Here is a 16,282-nt window from a genome sequence, read left to right as displayed (position 1 = left end):
AGTAGGGTGCCTCCTAATGGCTCTGGGAGCTCAGGGGCTGCTGATGAATTCCATGTCCCTAATTAGGAGAAAGTGCCTCCATTCTGTGGGAGTTAGATGGTGATTCCTAAACTCAAGATCTTCCTTCTCACAGGCCTGCTTCAACAGGTGCTAAAATGAGATTTGCAAGGTCTGGATACTCTGATCAAATAACAAAGTGCAGCTGCTCCCCTTGGTAAAACTGAGGTGCTGGAGTTCAGAGGCCTGAAGGAGGTAGCCAGACACAAGTTGTCACAATGCTGGGTGTCAGGAGAGCAGACTTTGGCCTCCTGCTTGATGCAGTCCCATGGAATCAAGCCCTGGAGGGAAGTGGCACCCAAGAAAGAAGGCTGATATTCTACATTATCAGTGCTCAAGAGTGGTCTCACCTGAGAACCCAGAGCTGCATCCCATGTCTGAGCTCAACTACAGCCCTGACACCCCTTCTTGGGGCCACTTCCCTGGCCTCTGTCACCCCCCACCCCATATTGAACCCCTCTCATTCCCTCAGCCTTGTTCTCTGCAGGGCTGGAGATGCTGCTGGGAGCTGCAGTGGGCTGGGCTTGGCTGGGGTGCAGCACCTCGGGGCAGGGGCTGCCCTCTGTCACTTCAGCTCAGTGTCCTGGGGGCTGTAGGTCCCCTGAGGTTGCCAGGGACACTGGAAGGGACAGGGCAGGATGTGGGGTGTTTGAGGGTTGTTAGGGTCAGCCAGGGCTGCAGAGAACACTCCTACCCCATGAGAGCATTAGGTTAGGTGGTTAAGAGCTCATCTTCTGCAATGAAGACAAGCAGGGGGAGGTGGAGTAGCCCTGGGAACCTCCACAGTGCCAGGGATTCCCTGTCCCAGCTGCTCCCAGCCAGAGGGTGAATGGGGCCACTGCAGGTCACAGCTGGTCCCTCACTAGGGGCAAAGTCACACTGTGGGATACAAGGAAAGAGCAATTTCAGATTGTGACTTATGGGACGTTCAGGGCAGGAATGAAAAGTGGGGAAAAGGAGGGACCAAGGTGGTTTTGGAGAGCCATAAATGTGGGAAAATATAGGGATAAAGATATGATGGCCTGGATGGCATCTAATGCCCCTCTGCTACTGTGGGATTACAGACAGCCTGTGCCTCCTGGGGTTACACACTGAGCCTTGCTGGTGGCTGAAAGTGGGGGACATGGACATTTGTCACTCTTAGGGTCCTTAGGGCAGGACGCTGACTGATGCACTTCCTGTGCAAACCTGCTTTCTGACAATTATTCACCATTTAAATGGGCAACGTTGACTGTAGCATTGCCAAGGAAGCTTATAAAATCCACAGATAATTTTATGAGATTTGCCTTATAAACCAGTTAAAGCAGATAAGCAAATCAAACTAATTAAGGCTCTGTCAATATTTGCACAGAGATGTGTGATGTCAAGTGGAATTTATACTACCTGAGTGACTTCCGAATTCTCAAGATTTTAGAAGGGTAACACAGAATGTGCAAAAGAAAGGGTAACACAGAATGTGCAAAAGAAAGGGTAACACAGAATGTGCAAACACTCACCCCATAAACTGAGGGCTCTCAATCTCACAGAGTGACCTTGGGCAGCAACCTGATACAAGGAGGGAAACCCCAAGAGTCCTTCTCTCAGGACAACTGACTCCACTGCCCTGCCTGCCCACCAAGGCTCCGTCTGTATCCCAGCTGATTCTTACCTGTCATCAGATGGCCACAAAAAGCCTTGCTGGCCGAGGTGTGACCCTCAGCCCCTGCACAGCAGCAGCAGCTGCAGTGGTTAGTGCTGCACACCTGAATCCAGCCATGGCACAGCTGAGGTCACTGCCAGGTCTGAGGGCTGCTGGAGATGATGCACCTGCCATGAGCACCAGTGAAGTTTATCCTTAACTGGAATGAACACCTGCAAAAGGAGGAGTAGGGAAAACAGGGGGAGAACCTAGAAGCTCTTCCAGACCATCTGTCAGGGCTCAGCAGCACAGGCAGGATCCCTGTTTTCCTACAGAGTATATTTCCCTGCACCATCATTGCCAAAAAAGGGAGAGCCGGACGGGAAGAAAAAAAGATTGACGCTGAGGAAAAGGTAAGCTGGCCCGTACGGGGATCGAACCCGCGACCTTGGCGTTATTAGCACCACGCTCTAACCGACTGAGCTAACCGGCCGTGCTGAAGGGAGCCCCGCGCCGCCACCTTGTGGCCCGCCTATGGCTCCGCCTCCCGGAAAAAGGGAACAAAAGGATTCCTAGCAGAGGATGGTTTCGATCCATCGACCTCTGGGTTATGGGCCCAGCACGCTTCCGCTGCGCCACTCTGCTTTCTGTCCGACGTTTTTCTCACAAGTAGATATTCCCATCCATAATTGCACCCTGCTCTGCAACCCCAGCAGCACTAACAGCCTGTGCAGGGTGACAGGAGCACCCCGTTAGCCCCAAAACGGGGAACAGCGAATATAACACACTGTGGTGCCCCACTATCTGTTAGCTTTCACCTCCTCCCAGGAACCACCCCGATGGCAGCCGCTCTCTGGTCACAGAGAGCAACAGGCACAACTTTCCCAGGCATTGTCCTGGGAGAAGATCAGAGAAAAGAATGAGAGACAATTCTTATCTTCGCTTGCTGCACCTGTTGTTGTGAACATGTGAAATCTGTTATGGAGATTTGTTTACCAAAGGGTGATTTCTTGGTTGACCACTGGTGATGGTGTTTTACTTAAAGGGACCAAGTGGGTCAAACTGTGTCAGACAGTCTGTGAGGGTGATGAGTTTCTTAATAAGTACAGTATAATAAAGTGATGGATCAGTCTTCTGGAATCATGGAGTCAATGCTAATTTTTACCATGTCAGGGATGTCCTGCTACAAGTCCCCACTGTGCTGCTGAAAGCAGAACAGAGACAAAGCCCATCTGGTATCTTCTGCTTTTTGGCTTTCCTGGTAGCAGCCACCATTCACCTGTGGTATACAACCACTCATCCATCAGATTTTAGGAAACCAGGCAAACTTCTCATGGGGAACATACAAGAAGCCAGGTGGGTGGATTTTTGCAGACATTTCTCACAAATTCATGAGCATGGTTTCCCAAACTGCTGGCAGTGGGAGATATAAATATTTTGGAAAAAAACTAGATGAGAACATAAAGCCTGGGACTGGGGCTGTTCAGCACATCACACACCTTGTGTCTGCCTTGGACAGCAGCACTGTGTTCACAGCAGCCCTGTGGCAGCAGGACTCAGGCACAACAAGAGGATGTGCTGTCAGCACTGTGATGTGATTCATTCTGAGGAGAAGCTGAGGATGTCACCCATGTGTTTACCCTTGCTCTAGTTCTGCATTTCTATACATACAACTGGCTGTTCTAGTTTTTGCTCTTTTGTCAAAATAAAACAATGAACACCTGCAGTTCCTTATCATATCAAGATGATTTGGGGTTTTTTTGCAATAGCTGTGAAGCAGTGCTCCATCATCCTCCCCTGAGCCTCCAGGGCTCCTGGCCTCTGCCTTCTCTTCAGAGGATTCCTGCAGTGTGTGGGGTGTGTATGTGCACGCCTGGGTGTGGGTGGAAGTGTTTTGATTGGCCATGTAGATATATTCCCTAAAGCATCTGGCTGGCAGTTTACAGCACAAAAGTGCATAAGCTAATTAGCAATCATTATTATTCAAATCTTCATGCTCTGTCTGAGCATGCAGAAATGCAGTTATGATAGCCAGAGCTGAAGTGGAATTGCATCTGGCCAAGGATGTCAAAGACAGCAAGGAGGTTTCTGTAATTACCCATGTGACAAAAGGGACACACAACCCACTGGTGAATGAGCTGGGAACTTGGTGAGGCAGGACATGGAAGAGGTTGATGCACTGAATGACTCCTCTGCCTTGGTCTTCACTTGCAAACCAAGCCTCAGGAATCCCAGGCCTGAGAGATCAGAGGGGCTCTGGGGTAAGGATGGTGCATCCTTGGTGAAGGAAGATCAGGTCAGGGAATAACAGACATACATAACTTATAGAATCAGAGAATTACAGAAGCATGGAGTGGTTTGGGTTGGAAGGGACCTTAAAGATTATCTAGTTCCAATCCCCCTGTCCATGAACCTGCCCATGAACCCATGAGTGCCGACAGCACAGGCTGATGTCATTGTCAGGCCTTTTTCAATAATTGAATGATCATGGTGACTGGGAGAGATGCCTGAGGACTAAAACAAGGCAAAAGACTCCTGTCTTGAAAAGGGTAAGAGGCCCCAGAGAGCTACAGGCTGGTCAGCCTCACCTTGGTCCCTAGGAAAGTGAGGGAGTATCTAAGTTGCAAGAAGCCCCAATAAGAACAGCAGCCCTGCCTGTGGGTTGGTGACATTGGGTGTCTGAGACATGCAGTCATGATTGCTAACCAGGTCATTCCAAATGACATTCCCACATGTGCCACAGTTTGTATTCAAGAAAGAGTCCTACACATGAAATTACTGTGTGTTCTGAACACAGACATTGTATGTACCAGCATCCCTCTGAAGGGGAATGACAAAGCATTTGTCATTTGTCAAAGCTGGCACTGTAGAGATGGAATAGGTGGAGGATGGAGAGCAATTTCACCCCAATGATACACTGAGACATTTTATATAGAACAGACCTCCTCCCACTATCCCCCAAATTGCAGAACTGGCCTCATGCAGTGCAGTTCATGCCTGGGTCTGTCGCAGACATCTTTTATGGAAAATCCTTTCCTTAGGATTTTTCCTCCTGAGAAGCTGACAGGCCTCAGGAACAAAATGTAAACAATGATTATCTGCTGCTGTGGAATGCAACAGGTGCATCTGTGATTGGCCCATCTTAGATATTTATAATTAATGGCCAATCACAGCCCAGCTAGCTCGGCTCTCTGTCTGAGCCACAAACCTTTGTTATTCATTCCTTTCTATTCTTAGCTTAGCTAGCCTTCTGAGAACCTTTACTTCTATTCTTTGTTTAATGTAATATATATCATCAAATAATAAATCAAGCCTTCTGAAATATGGAGTCAGATCTCCATCTCTTTCCTCAACATAAGACCCCTGTGAACACCATCACCTGGGCACTGTCAGTCTCCATCATTACAGTGCCACAGCAGCATGCTTCTCTTGCCAGGTGCAACCAGCTGCAGCAGCAACCCTAAAATCCCTCTCAACCTGTACCAACAGAACCATCTCAGGTGGAAAAATAACCTGCTGAAAGCAGAGAGTCCTCCTAGGCCCCGAGAGCTGATGCTGGATAAATCTTTGTCATCACCTTCATCTGAATCCCTGGAAAGGATAGTGGGGGATGAGAAGAAACCTGTCCGTCAGAACAGGGTGTGCCACGGCAGGGAACGGAGGACCAGGCCACAAGCTGTGGTTTTCTTCCAAGGTTACAGAGGCACGAGAAGGCTCGTTGCTTCTGCGCTTTTAGGAGCAGGTGAGGGAGCAAAATACATCCTGCGTTGGCCGGGAATCGAACCCGGGTCAACTGCTTGGAAGGCAGCTATGCTCACCACTATACCACCAACGCATCTGTGTGAGGAATCATGGTGCCTGCTCCTCCAGGTCACATTCCGCCCAGCCCCAGGTGCGCACCGGCTCCTACTGCTCCGTGCACTGCTGCAGGCACACACCGGCTCCTTCTGTGTCTATGGGCACTGCTACAGGCTGCCACAGGAGATGGGTGTTTCTGTGAGTAAGGTATTGGCTGGAAAATTCAAGCTGGGCCAGACACCGACTAGAGGAGATCAGCACCAGGGGGTGCCCAGGCTTGGAGCAGGACCCTGGACAGATCAGGATTGAGCTGCAGGCACAGACCTATGGGGTGTGTCTGGAAGAGATGGATCTGGGTCTCCAGCACCAATCTCCAGCCCTGAGCAGCCAGAGAAGTAGAAAAAGGTCAGACAGGCTCCCTTGTTTATGTGGGTGCTGGTGGTGCTGTAGGGGACGCTGGTGACAGCATCACTCCCCACACACACTGTGCCATGTAGGTGCATTTGTGGGTCCATGTCTGTGGTGGGGTAAGCACAGTCAGCTGCTCACCCAGCTGCTCACTCCTGCTCCACCCTCTGTGAATGAGAAGCATAGAAAACAAGATGAAAATTCTTCCAGGACAAAATAAACCCTGGGACATGGCTTTGCAAATATGATTGTTGGCAAAGCAGACTCAACTTGGGGAAATTAATGTTTGGCCAATTGAAAAAGGTTCACATGCTGAGTAACAAGAAAAACCCAAACAAACATTAAACACAACCTTTCCTTGCTCTTACCCAGGATCAGCTTGTCTGCTTCACTCAACATTCCTGAAACCAAAGCAGCATGGCATTCTGAATTGTCTCTCTGCCCTTTCTGACCCTTCTTTCTTTCCCCATGTGGATTCTCACTAGGGTCTCCCTGGTCCCAAAAGGCCCCACAGTGTCACTAGGGCCCTGGGTCCCACCAGGTTCCACAGCATCCCAGTGCTCCCCAGGCTTCTGTCAGGTTCCATAGCTTTCCTATGGTCTCCAGGGTTCCCTGAGCTTCTGTGGTGTCACAGTGCCTGAGTTCTGTGAACTTGCACAGCATCACAAGGGTCTCCTGGGTCCCACGGGGTCACAACATACCTTGAAAAAGGTTCACACAGGTTTGTGGATTCTGTGCAGCCCTGCTGGGTCACAATGGTCCCTCCCTTCCCCAAGTCCCCCCAGTGTCCCAGTGGCCTCTTGGCTCCAGGAGAGGGTGTCTGGGATCAGCAGGGACAGTGTGCACACAGTGCCATGGTCCCTTCTGTGCCCATGCCTGGCCCTGTCCCTGCCACAGCCGTGGTGTGTAACCTGCTGCAGGTGACACTGATGTCATGGCTGCTCCTGGGGTGACTCCCCGGGGTGAGGCCAGCAGGGATTCATTGCCCCCATGCTGCAGTCCCTGTGCCAGTGACACTGAGCCCCAGTGCAAAGCCAGCCCTCTCTGGGAGACAGCCAGGGCCATGCCACCCCCGAGCTCTCTACAAAGCTCAGCTTTGGCAGCCTCAAAGCCCAGTGCTAGGCAGTGTGCCCCTCACATTTCTGTCTAGAACTGACCCAGAAATGTCTGATTTGTACATGTGAGAAGGAAGGTGCATAGTCCCAGCATGTTTGTGCACTTTAGAGGCTGCTAGGTAAGAGGGTAATTTCAGAAAGCCTTTTGTCCTGACACTTCCTTCTCTGGCAGATACAGATGCTTCAATTAGGCAACAATGAGGGTGTTTGAAAGTGATTGCATTGTGAAAATCAGGTTTCACAGGGAAGAGGGAAGGTCAGCAAATGCTTTGTCTCCTGGCACATTTCTCAGTCTGAACTGCAGCTGGAAATGCTTCACTTTAGTGATGGACCCTGCTGCCTTTAGAGAATGTGATGATGCTATATATATATAGCTGAGAAGGCAAATGCAAATCACTAGCGTGTTTTGTTTAATTTAGAGACTGCAAAGGGAAGATGAAGCTTGCACTGGCTTTTTGTTGTTGGGTGTTTCCTTTGGGAATACCTGGTGGACATTTGGAAGGGGTTTGTGATGTGCAAGAGTGAGAGGATAAGATGGTACATGGAGCTTGAGGGAAAGGACACATCTCTTATGGAGCTGGATGCAGTTCAGTGGGTGTGAGTTACATGTTCAACAGCTGATCACACAAGAAAACACACTAAAAGAAAGATGCTGTGCTGGAATTGCCTTTTCTTTTGTAACCTATAAGCTGTGCACAGCTAAGGATGAAACAATTCCTCTTCTTTCACCAGTACATGCAGGATCCCACTCTGTCAGACACCAAGAGCCAGGATCCATGGCAGAGCTCTTCCACAAACAGCTCCCACACAAATGAGGCAGGGGCAGAAAAGTGCTTGGCTTTTTCCTGGGCACTGTCAGCACTATGAAAACAACCACACGATGGTGGTGTCGACTCACAAAAGAAGGAAATGCACAGAGCCCAGCTGGAACCACCCCGAGCACAGAGCCAAGAAACAAACGTCTCTCAAATCAGCCACATCAGGACAAAAAGGCTTCACTGATCTTCCACTTCAAAGTGCAAACCCTTCTCTGCACCACTTTTTGTTGCAGTGTGTTGTAAACTTCCTTCCCCAGGTGTGCCTATACCTCTCTCCCTTCCCCCTTGCCCCCATGCTGAGTGAGTCCTGTCAATCAGGCTGAACATTCCAGCAAGGCGTCGTGTGGTTGGTCAAGTTCAAAGGATGCCCCTATGCCCAGAGGTCATTGGCCTGTCTGGGTGTCACCTTCCCCTGAGACCCTGCCCCTCTCACCTGGTTGGTGGCTCACCTGTACCTCCCCTCCCCCTGTCCCTGAGCTTAAAAGGTGATCAGACCATGCGGCCGGGATTCTATTGGAGCAGTTGCTCACGTTCAGACCTCTGTAACCATGGAATAAACCTCTGGACATTAAACCCTCCAGCAGAATCCTCTCCTTTTTCTCTTCACCATCGCCTGAAGCTGTTCCTCCTGAGGTAACGGGGTTCCTAACAAGCCTGGACTTGTTCAGTGCCCAGCTGCAACCACCAGCAAGCCAAGGTATCTCTGGGGTGATACACCGCAGTTGCTGCCTTTGGCCCAGCAGCAAGGGTCAGACCGGCCCAGGCACAATCTAACTGGTAATATTGGAACCAGTATTCCAATAACTTTTTTAAAAGGCAACACAAACTCCTTTGCCCTAACAAATCTTTTCACTCTCACAGAGTCTGGCCACAAGCTTGAAAACATCTGTCAAAGCCAGAGCTCACAAAGAAGTCAGCTGAGAAAGCTCTTGCTGCCTACAGCTTCAGCTGCACCCGACAAACTACCAGCACACACCCTGCTATCAGCACTTCCCTTCTCAGCTCTGGGTACCACCTTAAGCCTTCAGTCTCAGAGTCAGGATCCAAATGGAGCAGCACCAGGGACTGCTCACACACTAAAACTACCAGGACAAAAAGCTCAGCAGTTTGGTGTTTCCATTCCCACTTGACAGCTCAACAGCTCTAACCCAGAGAGCAGCTTTACACTCAGTGAGAGTACCCAGTGTGTGCCTCAGAACCTGCTTGCTTTGCCAAAGAGAGGAACTACAAGCCCATCTCAAAAGAAATGGCATCCCCTCAATCTGGGGATTGACTCCACACAAAAGGTGACAGAACACCATCACTGGGCATTACTTGCCCAGGGCACTAGATCAGTGCACACCAAGCCTCAGGGCAGCTGCTTACTTTGTTTGAAAGAGGGTGCTAGGAGAATTTCAAGATGTAGATACCTCTGAGATGTAGATACCACATGCCAATTTGAATCTACCAGGAGATCACCTTCCAAAGATGGATACCAACTCCACCACTGTACAAACTGAGGCAAACACCAAATATGCCAGGACAGAAAGTGGTTACTATTGAATTCACAGGCAGCCTCGACAAGGGGAGAGAATGATGCATCTGACTCCATCTTAAAAGAAGGCTAATTAATTACTTTATTATACACTTAATCTATTCTATATTCCACTCTATTACATCTAAACTGAATCTGCTATGCAATCAACTCTGCACACACTCCACAGAATCTCATGGCTGTCAGCCCACAGTCCCAACACACACCTGGCCCTGACAGGCCAAGGAAACAAAACCCCATCCCTGTGGGTAAACAATCTCCATATTGCATTCTACTTTGGCACAACACAGGCACAGCAAATGATAAAAACTGTGTTTTCTTTCTCTGATGTTCAGAGAATGTGAAACTGAGAAATATTCTTGGGAAGATGTGTCTTGCTTTTCTCTGTGAAGAGAAATGTGGCTACAGGTTACCTGCCTTGACTTCCACTAGGCAGCTCCTTATCAGCTTCTTATCTGCACCTCCAACAGTGGAGATGTGTGTTTTTCCTTCCCATGGAAACACATTCTCATTCAGGAACTAACCAAGCAAAGGTTGCACAACACTTCCAGTAATGCAAGGCCCAACATTTGCTCCTACACAGAAGGGGCCAGTGCACAGTTAAAGCCAGGGAGGGGTCCTGGAGAAAGGGATGATGATCCTGAGATATCTACAAAGAATCCCTTGGGAGAATGTTGAGGTGTTTTGGCAGAGGTAATGAAGGGCAATCCATGCCCAGGAGGTTGGGCATTACTGGATTTGTGGCCAACATGCCCATCACAGGTTACCTCCAAACTGGTTGTGTAGGGTATATTGGACTGTTGTTCTTTCTGCTGTCACAGTTCAGGGAAATCAGTCAGGAATCAGGATATGTGATGATCTAATCAGAGAAAAGCAGTCAGTTGATGCAGTCCTGGCTGGAAGGAGCACCCAGAAGTGGGGAAAAGATGAATGGCCACCTGAGCAAATTATACAACACCATGGAGTCCTAATGAATAATATCAGGTGGCAGGGAACCCATTTATACATAAATCAGATCATTAGGTTACAAGCTGTCCTTGAAATAATTACCAACCACTCAGCTACAGCCTTGACCATTTTGTTGACCAATCCACTCAGATGAGGAGTGCAATATTTCAATGGCAGTAGATTATCTATTAGCAGAAGAAGGGGAAGTGTGTGGCAAATTAAATGACTCAAAGTGCCATTTGCAAGTAGATGACCATGGAAAAGTGGTAAAACAAACAGCAAAGGGAATAAGAAAGTTAGCTCATGTACCATCCAAACATGGAAAGGATGGAAATGGGACACATTTTCATGGTGGGTTAAAAGAATGCTTTTTTTTTCCCCTCTTATATGCTGTAGCAACTCTCACCTTTTTACCATCCCTTGCTCAGTGCAACTTATTCAGTACGTGATCAGAGGGGTGCAGGTAGTAGCCATGCCTACAGATCCAGAAATGGCTACAAAAGGACAGAAAATGGTGTCACTGCAAATAATTGCAAAAGCAAAAAGGCCCCAGGAACAGCAAGTTTGGTCAGTGTTGAATAAGGTTTGTAAAAACAATTGTTGAGGAAAATAAGAAGAGGAGGGAGTGGAAGCAATGAGCAGGAGGTGTCTTTACAAACAAACTGTGGCCCTGATGGCAGATAAGGCCTGATAGAGAGAGGTGAAAGAAGCAATGGGGGAACCATAAATTCCATAGGAATTCCACTCATTGACACACACTGTTACTCACTTAAGACTGTGCAAAATCTCTGGATTTAGAGTAAAAGAACAGAGACACAAGGAAGAAGAAAAATGGGGTTTGGGGGGGGTTATACATTAAAAGGGGGTTTTAAGTATTAGGCTTTTTGGGGAGTCTGTACCTCTCAAGTACCTCAGCCATCGGGAAAGAGGGAGGGAAAATGTGGCCAGGAAATCAGGACTAAAAGGAGGCTGTGTCCTGTAAAAATTATGAAAGACCCCATGGGGAATGCCCCATGACCTCTTCACATCACTGATTCACATTAGCTGCAGATACTTAAAGAGCCTCAAACAATTCTACATTTAAAATGTGTATTTTTGTCAAGTCTGGACTCATTGTTAGATCAGTAAAACATGTAATAGAATGTAAAACTGAAAGTTGATGACAATTTAAAAGATCAGAACTTTAAAATTTTGTACACTTTCATGAATATATTAGTTTGATTAACTCAAAACGTCTATATTGCATAGTCTCAGAAAAAAAAAAAGCCAACAGTTAAAAAAAAAATTCAGAAGATCAGTAGTTTTCTTTTGAAAACACAACCAACAACTGTTACTAAAATAATGTCAGATAGTTTCTGATTCAAGAGAAGTGAAATGGCACCATCTAGTGACTCACACACGAGAAACCAGAAAAGCTGTCACTTCTTTTACTTCCTCTCAACACCATGCAGTCAAGTTTGGCAGCATTACCAGAAGTAAATGTAAAAATAAGCATAAATGCCAGAACACCCTCTATGGAACAAGGAATTGAAAGTCAAGTATTGTACTCAAGGATTATTTTTCTACCAAACTAGGTAACTCTGGTCTTTAGTAGGTTGAAATATTTTGGAAGCACACACAATATAAATTTAATAGTTACATACTACTGACCCAAGTATCTTCACAGGAACAACAAATGGTTTTTAAGCAGTGGCAACAATAGCTTACAAAAGAGGCTTCTATCAGTTAGTAACACACACAGCTGTCAAAACTTATGAATAAAAATTGGATGCATCTCATTTTTCACTGATAAATTCAAATAGCAGCCCCTTCTCTTCAATTGATAATCACACCTCATATTTGCACAGGCACCCATGATCCTGTGCATTTATGTTCACTTTTCCAGCAGAGTGCCTAAAGGCTGCCAGCACAGAATACTTCTAAGCTACTTTACTCAACTTACCTGCTTCTGTACAGATTGCATAGGTCTTATAAATTATCCCAGGAATTCATCCACTAGAAAATTATAGACAAACGCAAAATATTTATTAGGTTTTATATTATTATTCCTCTATGATTTTGTTGAAGGAGCATATTGGACAAAACCTTACTAACCTTTTTCTCAAGCCGCGGTCATGTGCCCTCTGCAGGACTGTCGAGGAGGGCTTTTCCTATCGGAATTGCTACACAAAAACTGAAAGAGCGAAAGAGGTGGCGCAGGCAATTTTCACCAGTTTCCTCTTTTGTTCTTGGCTTTCCATGTGTATTTAATAAATAACAAGGAACAGCTCTCCAGCAAACCACACCACTGTTAATTCTTAGGGTGTCTTACCCTAAAAAGCAGGGCACGTTGAAATGATACCCTCAGAGAGAAATAACATATAAACTTCGTTTTAAATTCTCTTGCTTTCCAAAAGGTGGCCCTCCCTATGAGAGAAAGTTCAAGGGTTAAGGAATAGAGTTACGTTTTTAAATGACGATTCCTAAGTTCTCTATTATCGCGGAGGAGAGGCCGGGGCGGGCGGGAGGCGCCTTCGCCATCTCGGACCCTTCCCCATCCCCATCCGGGGCCTCCTCTCCGCGGAGAGCCCGTGCGGCCCCCGGGCCCTCTACCCCGACCGGGGCCGCCGCTCCTTCCCGGCCTGCCTGCCCCGGGGAGCGGCTGCCGCCGGCACCGACCGCAGCCCCGCCCGCCCCACAGTGCCAGGGGGCGCGGGCGGCCCGGGGGCCGCGCTGGCTCCCTCAGCGGGGTGGGGAAGGGGCCTCACCGCCGGTCCCCTCAGGGGATGGGCACGGGGGTCTCACCGCTGATCCCCTTACCGGGACACGGCAGGGGGGGCCTCACCGCCGGTCCCCTCAGGGGATGGGCAGGGCAGTCTCACCGCCGGTCTCCTCACCGGGATGGCACGGAGGCCTCACCGCTGGTCCCCTCACGGGATGGGCATGGGGGTCTCATCGCCGGTCTCCTCATCGAGACAGGCACGGAGGCCTCACCGCTGGTCTCCTCACTGGGAGATGCAGGGGAGTCACCACCGATCTCCTCAGGGGATGGGCACGGGGGTCTCACCACTGAGACACGGCAAGGCGGCCTCACCGCCGGTCTCCTCACCGGGATGGGCACGGGGGTCTCACCGCTGATCCCCTCACCGGGACACGGCAGGGGGGTTCCTCACCGCCATCCCCTCAGCGAGGCGGGCCGGGGTCTCACCGCCATCCCCTCACAGAGGTGGGCCCGGGTCTCGCCGCCATCCCCTCAGCGAGGCAGGCCGGAGTCTCGCCGCTGATCCCCTCACCGGGACAGGCAGCGAGGCCTCACCGCCGGTCCCCTCAGCGAGGCGGGCCCGGGTCTCGCCCCATCCCCTCAGCGAGGCGGGCCGGGGTCTCACCGCTGATCCCCTCACTGGGACAGGCAGCGAGGCCTCGCCGCCATCCCCTCACAGAGGTGGGCCGGGGTCTCGTCACTCCTACGTGGGAGCCGAGGAAGGGGAAGAGCTCGTACAGCGCCGGGCTTCTCCCTGCCCTCCCTTGAAGCAAACGAAGGCCCGGTAACGCGGCCCTGTCAGCCCAAACAGCAGAACTCAATTAATTAATCAAGACCTCGTTTTAAAGGCCGGTCCCTCCTCACAGCTGGCACAAGGAGCTGCTCAGCCATTTCCTAATTTCATGTACATCTACCAGGGCTGTTCTGGAAAATTACATATAAACAGTACATAAGACACATGTGGTTGCCTTTTGCCTGTGTTTTATTGGTTCAGTGCACAAGTGTGAGGGTTACAAAGTCATTGCAGTTTGGGTGAGGAAGCTCAGAAGAAGCATTCGGCAGCATTAAGACAGGGACAGGAGTTGTTCAGCCTTGTTGAAGAAATTCTGTCCTTCATCTACAATACAGACCAGAGCTAGTTAGTTCCTATGTTGCCTGGAGGGGGAAAAAAAGGGGGAAAAAAAAGAGAAAAAATAAGTAAAAGTAGCAGTACAGATTTGCAAACAACATAAAAACAAACATTTGCCTTTTCTTAAAAAAAAAAAAAGTTCTATAATTTGCACTACACTTGCAGTGAGTTGGGTGAGTGTGCACTTTTTCACTGCATACAGAAATGAGCCTGTGGGTGAGGCAGCACTGACAGAGAGGATGCAGCAGAGAAGGGCGTCAGCCCTGCGCCCTGCCAGCCCTGTCCCACAGGAAGCGTCTCAGGAGCATCATCATCCCCTCATGCTGTTCTACAAAAGTGCCAAACCACGGCAGAAAGGTCAGGGAGCACAATGGCAGCATTTCCCTGAGGAACCTAAACCTGCATGGAAGCACGTCCAGGGATGTGAGAGCCCGGTGCCAACAGCAGGCCCTGGCACACAGAGCTGTGTCACCCACCCCTCTGGACGGGGGGCAGAGGCAGGAAAGGTCCCAACAGCAGTGAGGCACCTCAGCCACCTACTCAAGGAAGATATTTAGGATTAACTAAGGTGAAATTCTCAATACTTAGTGGATGTTCACAGAGTTCTTGGTCACTCTGGAGGCAGTACAGTGTATTCAGTAGTGCAGTTTAAGTTACACACACCTTCCATAATCCTTTAAACCTGTTAATTCCTCAGATGAGGAAAATGCTCATACCCCGCTCATAACTTACAACTTTATTTCCCAAACTGAACTAACAATAACTACCAGCTATGTGCACAGAACTCGTGCAGCTTTTCTTCACACCAGCAGCTTCTTGCTGATGTGCTTTGCTGAAGCCAGTAAAAAATTTTTGAAGCAACTACAACACATACAAGAGCACAATTTTTCAGTATGTTTGGCATTCCATGCCATGCCCTTTCTTTAAATCTCCAGATGGTGAGATAAAAGCTTCATTTATGTACCTCATCTCTTGAAGATTAGAATCTTTCTAAAGAAAAATTATTATGAAATCTTTTTATATTGATTACTTTGGTATAGTTCAAGAATTCTAAAGAGACACTGGTCAACCAAGTTGGAAAAAGAATAATTTATAAAAAAGGCAATTTACCACATTATAAAAAGTGGATCCATTCTTACATGTATGATCTACAAGTGGGCAGTATTTGTATCATAATTGCTAGTCTGCAACCAAAAATAGCTCCAGACAGAAGCTGTAATAAATCACCATTTATATGTAGTGTAGGTATGTCTGCTATTTCCTTTTAACAAATGCAGAATGCAAATGTACTTAAAAAGTCACTGACCACTGTGAGGACTTAAGGACTGCTGAGCATCTAAATCCAATTCAGATCTAGGGGATATGTAAGATAATGCTTAAACACACAGAAAACACATTTCAGAAATTATCTGTCATCCCTGAGTTTGCCACTTACTTCTTAGGATGTCTCAACTATTAACTTTCTTGGGTAGATAAAACCCTTCTTTCCTTAGGTTTGCTAATTTTTGTACCACTGGTAAGCTACTGCCAAATCACAATAATTTGGAAGGCAGAAACTATTGCTAATATAACAGCTAACAAGTATTTGCCAAATCCCTCAATTTGGGATTTGTTCCTCAGTTGAAGGACACTGGACAAACAATATTTGCTATATTGATGCAATATTTGTGCAGGTTATTTCAGAGTCATACCTTTCAAATAATGCTGTTTAAAAACAAAAACCAAAAAAAGGAGAATGATAACAGTTTAAGTCAGTAGATAATTCTTAACCAAATTGGAAATTGTGTCTCATGTTACCTTTACAGGCATTGCTTAGAAGTCACTTTAAAAGGGCATTTCATGACACTAAATGTTTGGAAGAATGGTTTCCTAGGAAACTGAAGGTCATCAAACTAATATAGTTGGATTTAAGCAATCACTACAGAAATAAAAGATTTTTCTAGACAGCTCTAAAGAACAGTGAAGTTTAGGAACAACAAAGACAGGCAAAAACCCTTGTGGTTCATCACTACTTAAACTAAACTTTACATATACAACCCAGCAGGACACCTTTCCACAACAATTGTATCAAAAGTAGAAATGCCAACTGTATAAAAACTACATGGAATATTTCATAC

At 47.8% G+C, this 16,282-nt stretch overlaps 3 non-coding genes across 3 annotated transcripts; all 3 read right to left on the bottom strand.

The window, feature by feature from the left end:
- Positions 1 to 2,094: 2,094 nt before the first annotated feature.
- On the bottom strand, positions 2,095 to 2,168 carry TRNAI-AAU (transfer RNA isoleucine (anticodon AAU)). The gene has a single exon. It is a non-coding gene; the product is annotated as a tRNA-Ile (tRNA).
- An 80-nt stretch (positions 2,169 to 2,248) lies between these two features.
- On the bottom strand, positions 2,249 to 2,320 carry TRNAM-CAU (transfer RNA methionine (anticodon CAU)). The gene has a single exon. It is a non-coding gene; the product is annotated as a tRNA-Met (tRNA).
- Positions 2,321 to 5,438: 3,118 nt separating this feature from the next.
- On the bottom strand, positions 5,439 to 5,510 carry TRNAG-UCC (transfer RNA glycine (anticodon UCC)). Its single transcript has one exon. It is a non-coding gene; the product is annotated as a tRNA-Gly (tRNA).
- Positions 5,511 to 16,282: the final 10,772 nt, after the last annotated feature.

The sequence above is a fragment of the Melospiza georgiana genome, chromosome 13 (genome assembly GCF_028018845.1).
Source record: "Melospiza georgiana isolate bMelGeo1 chromosome 13, bMelGeo1.pri, whole genome shotgun sequence".
NCBI classification, from domain to species: domain Eukaryota; kingdom Metazoa; phylum Chordata; class Aves; order Passeriformes; family Passerellidae; genus Melospiza; species Melospiza georgiana.
The sequence above is the reverse complement of the archived record's forward strand: the minus strand, read 5'-3'. Positions and strand labels throughout refer to the sequence as shown.